Raw genomic sequence first — 12,225 nt, 5'->3', positions numbered from 1 at the left:
TCGAATAGAAATTGTAAAGTTACCTTGCAGACCTCGCATCTAAATATATTTGGTCATGATATTTTGAGTTTTATTCACCAGTACTAGAGTTCACCTTTATTAGCGATATCATCAAGATGTAGCTTTATTGAATTATATTGGAGTGATATAAAGTTAGAATGTAACTGTGAGATCCTCGTATTTCAGCCCGTACAAGATTAGAACATTGAGCTTTATTGCTTAATATAAAAGTCCAGTTTTAAATAATTGACCTGATTATGATACGTTATGACTAAAGTTCTTTGGTGAATAAAAACGAAACAGCAGGGGTTACGCCTTACGCGTTACGCCTTACGCTGTCTCGAGTTTAACATTTTTTCCCCACCTCAAAAAGTGCACAGCGCTGCTAAAGAAGTTTTCACTTCAAAAATATGTCAATAGTACGATTAAAACAGTTATCCTCCGTTTCGTGACAACCGCTAATCTTTACATAAGTACCAACATAAATTGTAAGTACGGTACCTAAATAATTACCCACCTAAATCAAAATTCCCTAGACTACAAAAAATGTTAACTTCTACCGAAAAATGGCCAGTATCAAGAGCCCCAACTCATTCAGGCTACATTTGACTTCATACCGCCTCGTGTGTCTCGCACAGAAACCGCACACGCGAGTGACAAAGTCACACACATTAATTATCACGAGGCCCTTTGTGGGTGCGTAGAGTGAAATGTCTGCTTTATTTGCTTAAAAACATTTAGGGATGCATCAAACAGGTTTATTTATACGGTGGCTACTTTATACTGGCATGGTACCCTTTTCAGTAAAATTTAACTTCAATGAAAATATCCTCAGTTATACTATTTTTTTAGCTTAAAACATAATAATTTCCTGGTGGGTGATGTGAAAAGCAGTATGTGTCACTTGGTAGCAAAATTGTTTCCAACTAACACTTGAATCCCTCACTACGCTTAAGATTCCATTTTAGAATCCTTCGCTTCATTCAATGTACGCCCTCACCGTAAATATATTATGTCGTTTTGCTCCCTTGTGACACAATCTACTATTTCTCTCAAAGGATAATTTATAAATATTTACAATTTGACCAAGAGATATCTACCACTCGTATCGAGACAAAAAATGGGTAGATAGCTTCTTATATATTGTGTATAGAAATTCTTCCTTCATACATTTTTTTTAAATCGTTTTGAGGTCAAAATGTCAGTTTGGATTGGCCTCCTGGTGCCGAATTTCTTCAGAAGACATAGCTACCCTAACATAACTTCCCGTTCACTAACTCCGTCCGGAAAATATTCGGTAGTAACTATAATGTTGATGATGATGACACTTCACTTCGAAAGCCATGAAAACATTTATCTTGTGTTTTGATGGGATTTTACTAGGATAAATTTTATATATGTATCCAGGCGAACTGCATAAGAATGGGTTTATGAAGAAATATCTATCTATTCATTTCCGCGCTCTAAAAAATCTAAGAAAAAATTTCTGCCCACGCATGTGTATATTATAAGGGTCGTATTTCGTACCTTAACTTAAATTAAGACATACGTAGTCCCCAGACTCAGATGAGGGTACTATTGTGTCGATAATGTAATGACCCATCATAAAGAATAATTCGAAGCATTTTCATTAACACCCCGCCTGGAGTCCACTTATCGTTCTCATGCGTAATTTAATTCATTTGAATATTAATTTCCTTTCATCCTCCATTAAATTCCGGATATTTTCAGTCTCGGCCATTTATTACGAATAAACGATTAGTACGCCAATTAATATCGTTTCGCGTGTAAGTACATATTTTTCCAAGAATTACACATCAATGTACCTATATGTTACCTACCGTAAAAACCCGTTTTAAGTGAATCACCTATTCGCACATATACATACTTACAACGTTTTGGAATACGTATGGCCCTTTAAATTTTCGACATAGTTGCGTAATGTACTAAAGCTTTTGAAAAATTGTACTTTTTTCATACTAACTGACTGTAAGACCGTAATTTTTTTTCCAAAACTATAAATGTATAACTAACGATTTCAAAAGTTAGGGAATGCCTCCTAAGGCCATTTTAGCATAGCTCTGCCGGATCTGGTAGCTGCCCTCAGTGCCCCATTTAAACAATCCACCCTTTAAAAAACTAAGTATCAATTGCTGTGGGATTCAAGCAATGTTCAAATCACTAATAGGTTCATCTATGGTCCTAACTAGGCGTCACAAACCCGGTTTCACCGAAATCGAAAAAACCGGAAAAACCGGGTTTACAGCCAATTGAAAAAACCGGGTTTTCACATTGATAAAACTGGCTTTTTCGAGTTTTTCGATTTTACAGTTTTATATAGGTACATGGTTTAATAAAAAGATTTTGAAGAGCAAATTAAAAAAAGAAACAATCCTTTATACACAAAAATTGTATAAATGAACAGGTTTTTAGTCTCCAACGTTATATCTATTTTCCCAGTTTTACAGATAGACTGCTTAGGTGCTCCTTGAAGTTAAGGCTTCAATCCAGGATGCTTCGGAGATATTTAGGTAGGAAGTTGTGTCGGAGAAGATTGCCCCTGAATTTTCCTCTCAGCTCCTTGTTGGATAGTTTGTTGCACTGGTAAAGTAAGACACCTCGATCTTCGAAATGCTGGGGCACAAACGCCATCGAGAGAAATAGTCATCTAATAGATCCAGGTCCTTTTCCAGGCTATTTTGTTCCATTCCCAAGCTGTCTATTTGTGTCATGTGGTGTTAGGCAGGATACGACTCAACCATCGGTATTTTCAGACCTTTGACAACTAATACTAGGCAGTGATAAGAGTGTGGAAAATCCGCTAGCACTTACAGCTCGCGGCCACTGGGGTACCGTCTATTGCTCTTGTTGTGAAGACTAGGTCCGGGTTGTGGTCACTTCTCCATCGAGCTGATTTGAACGTTCCTTTGCCTTTGTTAGTGTTGCCTAACGTGAGTCATCCTTTAGGAAGGGGTGGAGTAGGTCAGTAGCTACGTGGAGGCTTATATATGTTGCATATATATCCGCGTTTCGCCGATTCGAATAGTCGTGGTGGCGATGTTGTTGCCATCGATGTTATTTGAAATCACGTTGATCAGGGCAGTAAGAGAAGACCGGCCGTATGTCGAAGTTCTATATTGTTTATGGTATAATGCCGCTACCAAATCAAATCCCGGTATTTTACCTCGTTTAGCGAGTTGGGCATCATCAGCGGTGTGTGTTTCCAGAAGGAGGACTATGTCAACACCGTTGTCATATAATATTTTGCTTAGGCATTCCGCTTTAGAATTGCTGACTTAGTTAAAAACTTCATTGATGGATTTGGATTGATTTATTGATATGGTCTTGGTAAAGACAAAGTAAATAGAAATGTCGTGGAAGACTTAATATCAAAGCATTGATCCTAAAAATACTTCCTTATTTTACAAATTATACGTAAAATCGAAATCACCGAAAAAACCTGAAACCCGGTTTTGTATTTTCACAAAAACCGAAAAACCGGTTTTCTAAAATACGCACGGTTTTGTGACCCCTAGTCCTAACGTTTCACTAGTTCATCATGAATATCGTGATGATTTCTATATCTAATGAATGAGTAACATTCGGCCACACTATCGGACTTTTCTTTCCATTTTTTTTATCTCAACATTATGTTACAAGGTTTATTTAATTTTAAATAAAGTTAATAATACTCACGGTATTCGGTCAATGCCGTTCTACATAAGATACTAGGTATACAAGTAGGAGCCAAATATAATTGGCTTTCGTCTGAAAAGTCTAAAAGTTCGGGGTCGCAAAGTAAATAAAATTATGGATAAAACGCGTATCATCCTATGGGGTTAAAAGGGTTCTTATTATTGAATGATATTGCTACCCTATCTCTATTTCACAATACACTTATGATCAGAAATTGAGAATAAGTGGGCAATCCTTCCTGAATCAGCCGAAGTCGAAGGCCAAAGGTTTTTGTACCATACAAAAGTTAGTTCATTAATAAGTATATTCACTCCGACAGATGGCGCAGGCACAATCAGTAATTTATGAATTGGCTCCCACTGATCCTCTCCGAAAATTTAAGTAGGTACCTATACCGGTATACCTATGTCTATGTGAGTAGGTATATTATTATGGATATGCACTCATGTATGCAGTCTAACTACCCCCTTTTACAAGAGTAAAATAATGTGATTTAGGATACCGTATTGTGGTAACTGTCATCCAATGTTTTAACAAGTGGTTGATTAAATTACGATTTTAATTATAAAATCGGACAAATATTCTGTCAACCGTACTAGGTGTAGGCTAACCGCAACGCAATGGATGGCGGGTCATGACGGTAGACGATCGCAAAATTCATGCTGCTGCACCTTTTATAGAAAATGTGCAGTCAGTGGGCAGTTTTCGTTGATATAGATTAACTCTATCCAAATAACCTTATTTTTGGAATAATAGGTAGATGCAGTACCTTCTTTACTAACATTTTCAAACCAAATAGGTAACATGTTTTTTCTGTAAGAAAAAAAAGACTATTTTTAATTTTTAACAAGCAGAAACGTCTGCGAACGTTGCTATTAAGCTTAGAATAAATTTAAAAGTGGAAAAATTACCTTGACCTATAATATGGTGGAAAGATTTGCTGAATATGGATGAGGTCTTGGTGGCTCAGATGGCAGAGCGCTGGAGTATCAATCCAGAGGCCGTGAGTTCAAGTCTCACCCAAGACAGTAATTTTTCTACTTTTAAATTTATTCTAAGCTTAAAAAAGACTATTCTTTTTAACGATATCATAATAAATACCCTAAAACTAATAAGCTATTAAGCTATAAGGTATTATATATACAGTGTAGGTAAATATATTTAAAATGCTTGAAAATATTGTTTCCGAAATGCGTCAGACGCAACTAACCTACAATAAATAGACTAAGAAAATGGTACCTATACGATTTGCTATAATAATCTTATTACTTGATCCTGGCAGCTGTTCATCGGTGGAAGTTAGAATGACAAGCCAGCAAAACCAAATGCCAAATTAAGAGAAAAATCCAGAAGTTGTCTCATTTATAGAGGGCCAGTCCTATAGGATTTCAAGCTGACACGATCATTTAAATTATAATTAATTAAGTTTCGCAAGTTTGCGAACCGAAAAGAGTTTATTTTGGCAAGAAATCGCGAATTAATACTTACTGTACGTGTCGTGTGTCGTAAACGTTTCATAGTGAGAATGCGGATGATAGTAGTATTGACGTTTGCAGCTGTGCAGAAATAATTCCATATTTGCCATAGTAAAAGTTGTTCAGTATGACCTACCTACATATTTACCCCGTAAATTATTGCAGGTGACTATAAAAAACAACCTGTTTTTATTAGTATTTAAATTTAAAAATTTTTTGGGGGTAACTACTGGCACAAAAAAAAATCCCACCTACTCGTATTACCAGTGGTAACTGCTGGGAATTATTTTTCCCAGTAGTTACCAGTGGTAAAAGGTGGAAAAAAAATTCCCAGTATTTACCACTGGTAAGAACTTGGTGGTAACTAGTGGGCATAACCCGCATTCTCTGACCTCCACCGATGAATAGCTGCCAGACGCCTGGATCCAGTAATAAGAATGGTAACTCACTTGGTAGATTCGTTGCTGTCGAAATCGTGAACCATTTTCTGGAGCTAGCTCTCCGTATAAATTATGGAATTAAATATCTATGCACAAAACTAACGAGCATCTAGTTCTAGGCTTAGCCGTCGACTATATTAAGGTCGACTGCAGTCTAGATATTAAGTGAAATAATAAATAGGTATTTGAAGACAATCTTACACAGAACGACCTTGCCCCAAACTTATACTATGCATTATAGCAAGGCTTATACTATGGGTAGTAAGGGTATAAGCTACTAAGTACTAGGCAACGATACGAGTATCTATGTAGATACACGTAGGTAGGTAGGTTCTATACCTAGTTCGTTTTTTTAGCATTAGAAAAAAGGTAAACAATCTTGACATGTCTTTTAATTGAAAAACACGTTTTAAAAATATGTCACGGCAAATATGTAACAATTTTGAATCTAATAGGATCATTTATATTCTTCTGCTTTCATAAGTAATAGTTACTGATTTTTAAAAAGCGTTTTTCAATTAAAAGACATGTCAAGATCGCTTACCTTCTTTCTAATGCTAAAAAAACGAACTCTAGTAGATATATTTATTTACATTCGTATTTTTTGCAAAATAAATCGGGGACGGGCGGACAAAAAGGACATGGCGGGCAAAACAAATTCCCTCGCAATCTCATTTTCAACGTTAGAGCGAGGAAACATGTTACGTTTGGAGGATGCACCTGGCGTCCATGCAATGTATGCTACGGCGACCCATGTGACCCGGAGGTGTATTTATTACTTATTAGTTTTCCGTGCAAAAATTTAAATATTTTAAAGTAGGTACTGTGATGTTCACTTAACATCATTAATCTAGTTTACTTTTAGAGGAATTATATTGATTATAGGTAAATAAAACAATTTATTATTCGGTCCTTACAGAGCGCCCGTAACACAGCGGCCGCCATCATGCGCACCAGTGTTGCCAGCCATCTGCTTATTTATTGATGAACACCACAGGTACCTACTTTGATTTTACTGCACTTCTATTAATACTAGTAATATGAGTACAGTGGGGTTTTTTGACAAAGCAAAGGACTTTACATTAAAACTATGTACCTAGTAATATACATACATATAAGCTTCAAAAAATATTCACGCGATCACTTACCTACATACCTTCTTAGGAATTAGACTAGGTAAGATACTTATGAATTTATGTGACATTTAATCAAAAGTGTGTATACCTAGTCAAGTGTCAAGTAGAGTTAGACCAAGAAAAGTCTGCAGCGATTTTGATAGCCTACGCCTTCGAGCAACACCGGCTTCCGACACATCGGAAGGGAGGGGCCCAAGCGATATCTCACCGTACAAATCATTTTGCCATTTTTCGCGGGGGGAAAGGTGCACACAGTCGCACTTCTCACACACTTACATACAAAATCCAATCTGTAATGACGACACAAATACATAGAAAATGACACACGTCAAAGACAAATCTTGCAAACCTCGATCTCTTTTTGTGTACGGACGAGTGACAAGTGTCACAACACGCACACTAACACATTTTCGTTGAAGTATGTTATTGTATTCTGAGAGATGAGAAGTCGGATTTGTCGCTCGACCGATCCGCAATTTGTACTGAGCGAGCAAAATCGATAAATCCAACAATTACATGAGACTAAAATATAATTATTGTGTTTGAATGTAATTAAACGTATGATATGTAAAAAAAAATATTACATGTGAAATGTAACACTTTCTTTTTGTAAATTTGATGTCCCCGACCTCTTTTTATAACAAAAAACCGAGCAAACAGGCATTTTTGTGCAGCAGTGTTCACGCGCGCGTCTGGACTCGGTCTAGTGAAAAATCCAAGTGCAACTAGTTTTATTACCCGCGCTAGATTAGATTGACGCGCTAATCTTGTACCTCGGCAGAGGGGAAATAGTGCGAATGCCGCCTCCCTTCCGTGTTGCTCGAAGGCCTACGCAGTGCAAGTGTTATTTATACGTCATAATTTCATAGAATTTTGACGTTTAAAATTACACTTGCACTGCATGAGCTATCAAAATCGCTGCAGACTTACGTAAGCGAACAACTCGCGACGGCGGCGCGGCGCGGCGCGGCGCGGCGCGGCGCGGCGCGGCGAGGAAGAAACAAAACGTTGATACGTATAGGTGTGTCCTACTCACACATGAGCGATTTAGACGCGAAGCGGCGCGGCGCGGCGCGGCGCGGCGAACGCGCGGCGAACACGCGGCGCGGCGCGGCGCGGCGAGGTGAAACAAAACGTTGATACGTATAGGTGTGTCCTACTCACACATGAACGCGGCGAAGGCGCGGCGCGGCGGCCTTGTCCGACTAGGGAGACACTCCACGATCGCCATGGCCGCACGCAGACACGGTTTTTAGTAAATTCGTATTTAAATTATGAGTAAACTATGTCTTTATGTGGTTACTTGCATAAAGTAAGTGCAGCGTTCTTCGTTGTCTAAAATTTTGGTTTACTGGGATTTTGAATTGGCACCGCCATCAAAAACTAAGTACACAATTACCCGGGTGGTTATTAATTTGCTTATTAGGTACTAGCTTTTGCCCGCGACTTCGTCTGCGTGGAATTAGTAATTTGGGTACCATAATTTTTAAACAAATCTGCTTTTTATTACTTCCTTCTTTTCGCCCCCAAAATGGATGACTAATTACAATTAGTCAAAAATGCGAACTTTCTTTATTTGTAACGAAATTAAGATATTATTTTCTTTTATTTATTTATTAATTTTGACGTGATAACGTCTTATAAATCGATGAACACCGGTAGCATGCACGAAAAAGTGTCACGTTGTGGACAAATCTCCATGGTAACTTTGTGGACAGATCTCCATGGTAACGTTACGTAATGTAATGGTAATGTTTTCTTATGACGTTATCACGCAAAATTATCGTCCGTAAACCGACTTTACAGACAACCATATTTTTCTATCTTAACATCACTTCCACCTCCACTCCAACTTGGAGGTTCGAGAAGTTGAAGAAGTTGGAGAAGCTGTAGAAGTTGGAGAAGTTGATAAAGTTGAATAAGTTGGAGAAGTTGAAGTTGGACAATTTAAAGTTGGAGAAGTTGGACAATTTGAAAAAGTTGAAGAAGTTCGAGTTGGAGAAGTTGAAGTTGAATTTGAAGAAGTTGGAGAAGTTGAGTCGAAGAAGTTGAAAAGGTTGGAGTAGTCGAATTTGAAGAAGTTGGAAAAGTTGAAGTTGAAGAAGTTGAAAAGGTTGGAGTAGTAGAAGTTCAAGAAGTACGAGAAGTTGAAGTTAAAGAAGTTGGAGATGTCGAAGTTGAAGAAGTTGAAGAATTTCGAGTTGGAGAAGTTGAAGTTGAAGAAGTTGAAAAGGTTGGAGAACTTGAAGAAGTTGAAGTCTAAGAAGTAGATGTTGAAGTTGAAGAAGTGGGAGAAGTTGAAGTTGAAGAAGTTGAAGTTAAAGAAATTGGAGAAGTCGAAGTTGAAGAAGTTGAAGTTGAAGAAGTAGGAGAAGTTGAAGTTAGAGAAGTTGAAGAAATTGAAAAGGTTGGAGAAGTTGAAGTAGAAGAAGTTGGAGAAGTCGAAGTTGAAGTTGAAGTAGGAGAAGTTGAAGTTAGAGAAGTTGAAGAAATTGAAAAGGTTGGAGAAGTTGAAGTTGGAGAAGTTGAAGAAGTTGGAGAAGTTGAAAAAGTTGAAGCAGTTAGAGTTGGAGAAGTTGAAGTTGAATTTGAAGAAGTTGGAGAAGTTGAAGTTGAAGAAGTTGAAAAGGTTGGAGAACTTGAAGAAGTTGAAAGGTTGGAGAAGTTGAAGTTGAAGAAGTAGAAGATGTTGAAGTTGAAGAAGTGGGAGAAGTTGAAGTTGAAGAAGTTGAAGTTAAAAAAGTTGGAGAAGTCGAAGTTGAAGAAGTTGAAGATGAAGAAGTAGGATAAGTTGGAGGAGTTGAAAAAGTTGAAGCAGTTCGAGTTGGAGAAGTTGAAGTTGAATTTGAAGATTTTGGAGAAGTTGAAGTTGAAAAGATTGGATAACTAGAAGAAGTAGATGTTGAAGTTGAAGAAGTGGGAGAAGTTGAAGTTGAAGAAGTTGAAGTTAAGGAAGTTGGCGAAGTCGAAGTTGAAGAAGTTGATGTTGAAGAAGTAGAAGTTGAAGTTAAGGAAGTTGGCGAAGTCGAAGTTGAAGAAGTTGATGTTGAAGAAGTAGAAGTTGAAGTTAGAGAAGTTGAAGAAATTGAAAAGGTTGGAGAAGTTGAAGTAGAAGAAGTTGGAGAAGTCGAAGTTGAAGAAGTTGAAGATGAAGAAGTAGGATAAGTTGGAGGAGTTGAAAAAGTTGAAGCAGTTCGAGTTGGAGAAGTTGAAGTTGAATTTGAAGATTTTGGAGAAGTTGAAGTTGAAAAGATTGGATAACTAGAAGAAGTAGATGTTGAAGTTGAAGAAGTGGGAGAAGTTGAAGTTGAAGAAGTTGAAGTTAAGGAAGTTGGCGAAGTCGAAGTTGAAGAAGTTGATGTTGAAGAAGTAGAAGTTGAAGTTAAGGAAGTTGGCGAAGTCGAAGTTGAAGAAGTTGATGTTGAAGAAGTAGAAGTTGAAGTTAGAGAAGTTGAAGAAATTGAAAAGGTTGGAGAAGTTGAAGTAGAAGAAGTTGGAGAAGTCGAAGTTGAAGTTGAAGAAGTAGAAAAAGTTGAAGTTAGAGAAGTTGAAGAAATTAAAAAGGTTGGAGAAGTTGAAGTTGGAGAAGTTGAAGAAGTCGGAGAAGTTGAATTTGAAGTTGAAGAAGTTGAAAAGGTTGGATAACTGCAAGAAGTAGATGTTGAAGTTGAAGAAGTGGGAGAAGTTGAAGTTGAAGAAGTTGAAGTTAAAGAAGTTGGAGAAGTCGAAGTTGAAGAAGTTGATGTTGAAGAAGTAGAAGTTGAAGTTAAGGAAATTGGCGAAGTCGAAGTTGAAGAAGTTGATGTTGAAGAAGTAGAAGTTGAAGTTAGAGAAGTTGAAGAAATTGAAAAGGTTGGAGAAGTTGAAGTAGAAGTTGAAGTTAGAGAAGTTGAAGAAATTGAAAAGGTTGGAGAAGTTGAAGTAGAAGAAGTTGGAGAAGTCGAAGTTGAAGTTGAAGAAGTAGGAGAAGTTGAAGTTAGAGAAGTTGAAGAAATTGAAAAGGTTGGAGAAGTTGAAGTTGGAGAACATGAGGAAGTTGGAGAAGTTGAAGTTGAATTTGAAGAAGTTGAAGTTGAAGAAGTTGAAAAGGTTGGAGAATTTGAAGAAGTTGAAAGGTTGGAGAAGTTGAAGTTGAAGTAGGAGATGATGAAGTTGAAGAAGTGGAAGAAGTTGAAGTTAAAGAAGTTGGAGAAGTCGAAGTTGAAGTTGAAGAAGTAGGAGAAGTTGAAGTTAGAGAAGTTGAAGAAATTGAAAAGGTTGGAGAAGTTGAAGTTGGAGAAGTTGAGGAAGTTGGAGAAGTTGAAGTTGAATTTGAAGAAGTTGAAGAAGTAGAAGTTGAAGTTAGAGAAGTTGAAGAAATTGAAAAGGTTGGAGAAGTTGAAGTTGAAGTTTGAGAAGTTGAAGTTGGAAAATTTTAAGTTGGAGAAGTTTGAGAAGTTGAAAAAGTTGACTAAGTTCGAGTTAGAGAAGTTAAAGTTGAATTTGAAGAAGTTGAAGAAGTTGAAGTTGAAGAAGTAGGAGATGTTGAAGTTGAAGAAGTGGGAGAAGTTGAAGTTGAAGAAGTTGGAGAAGTTGAAGTTAAAGATGTTGGAGAAGTCGAAGTTGAAGAAGTTGAAAAAGTTGGAGAATTTGAAGAAGTTGGATGAATTGAAGAAGTAGGAAGATAAATAAGTTGGAGAAATTGAGGAAGTTGAAAAAGTTGAAGAAGTTAAAAAAAGTTGGAGAAGTTGAAGAAGGTGCAAAAGTGGAAGAGTTAGAGTTGGAGAAGTTGAAGTTGAATTTGAGGAAGTTGGAGAAGTTGAAGTTGAAAAGGTTGGAGTAGTCGAATTTGAAGAAGTTGAAGTTGAAGAAGTTGAAAAGGTTGGAGAACTTGAAGAAGTTGAAAAGGTTGGAGAACTTGAAGAAGTTGAAAAGGTTGGAGAAGTTGAAGTTCAAGAAGTAGGAGATGTTGAAGTCATAGAAGTAGAAAATGAAGAAGTTGGAGAAGTTGAAGAAGTTCGAGTTGGAGAATATGAAGTTAGAGAAGTTGAAGAAGTTCGAGTTGGAGAATATGAAGTTAGAGAAGTTGAAGAAGGAGAAGTTGAAGGACGAGTTGAAGAAGTAGGAGTTGAAGTTGAAGAAGTTGAAGTTAGAGAAGTAGAAGTTGAAAAGGTTGGAGAAGTTGAAGTTGAAGTAGGAGAAGTAGAAGTTGAAAAGGTTGAAATAGTTGAAGAAGTAGGAGAAGTTGAAGTTGAAGTTGAAAAGGTTGAAGTAGTTGAATAAGTAGGAGAAGTTAAAGTTGAAAACGTTGAAAAGGTTGAAGAAGTTGAAGAAGTAGGAGAAGTTGAAGTTAGAGAAGTTGATGAAGTTGAAGAAGTTAAAGAAGTAGGAGAAGTTGAAGTTAGAGAAGTTGAAGTAGGAGAAGTTAAAGTTGAAGTTGAAAAGGTTGAAGAAGTTGAAGAAGTTGAAGTTGACGACGTTGAAAAGATTGGAGAAGTT

The 12,225-nt window shown here is 37.1% G+C and overlaps 1 protein-coding gene and 1 non-coding gene across 3 annotated transcripts in view; one reads left to right on the top strand and one right to left on the bottom strand.

Annotated features, from left to right (window-relative positions):
* Positions 1-12,225, bottom strand: part of LOC134789926 (neurogenic locus notch homolog protein 2-like) — an 82,905-nt gene that overhangs the window by 26,457 nt on the left and 44,223 nt on the right. The window lies entirely within an intron of this gene.
* Positions 4,652-4,724, top strand: Trnad-auc (transfer RNA aspartic acid (anticodon AUC)). The gene has a single exon. It is a non-coding gene; the product is annotated as a tRNA-Asp (tRNA).

This window comes from Cydia splendana, chromosome 4 (genome assembly GCF_910591565.1).
Source record: "Cydia splendana chromosome 4, ilCydSple1.2, whole genome shotgun sequence".
Lineage (NCBI taxonomy): Eukaryota > Metazoa > Arthropoda > Insecta > Lepidoptera > Tortricidae > Cydia > Cydia splendana.
Note: the sequence above shows the minus strand (reverse complement) of the source record. Positions and strands in the feature narration are given on the sequence as shown.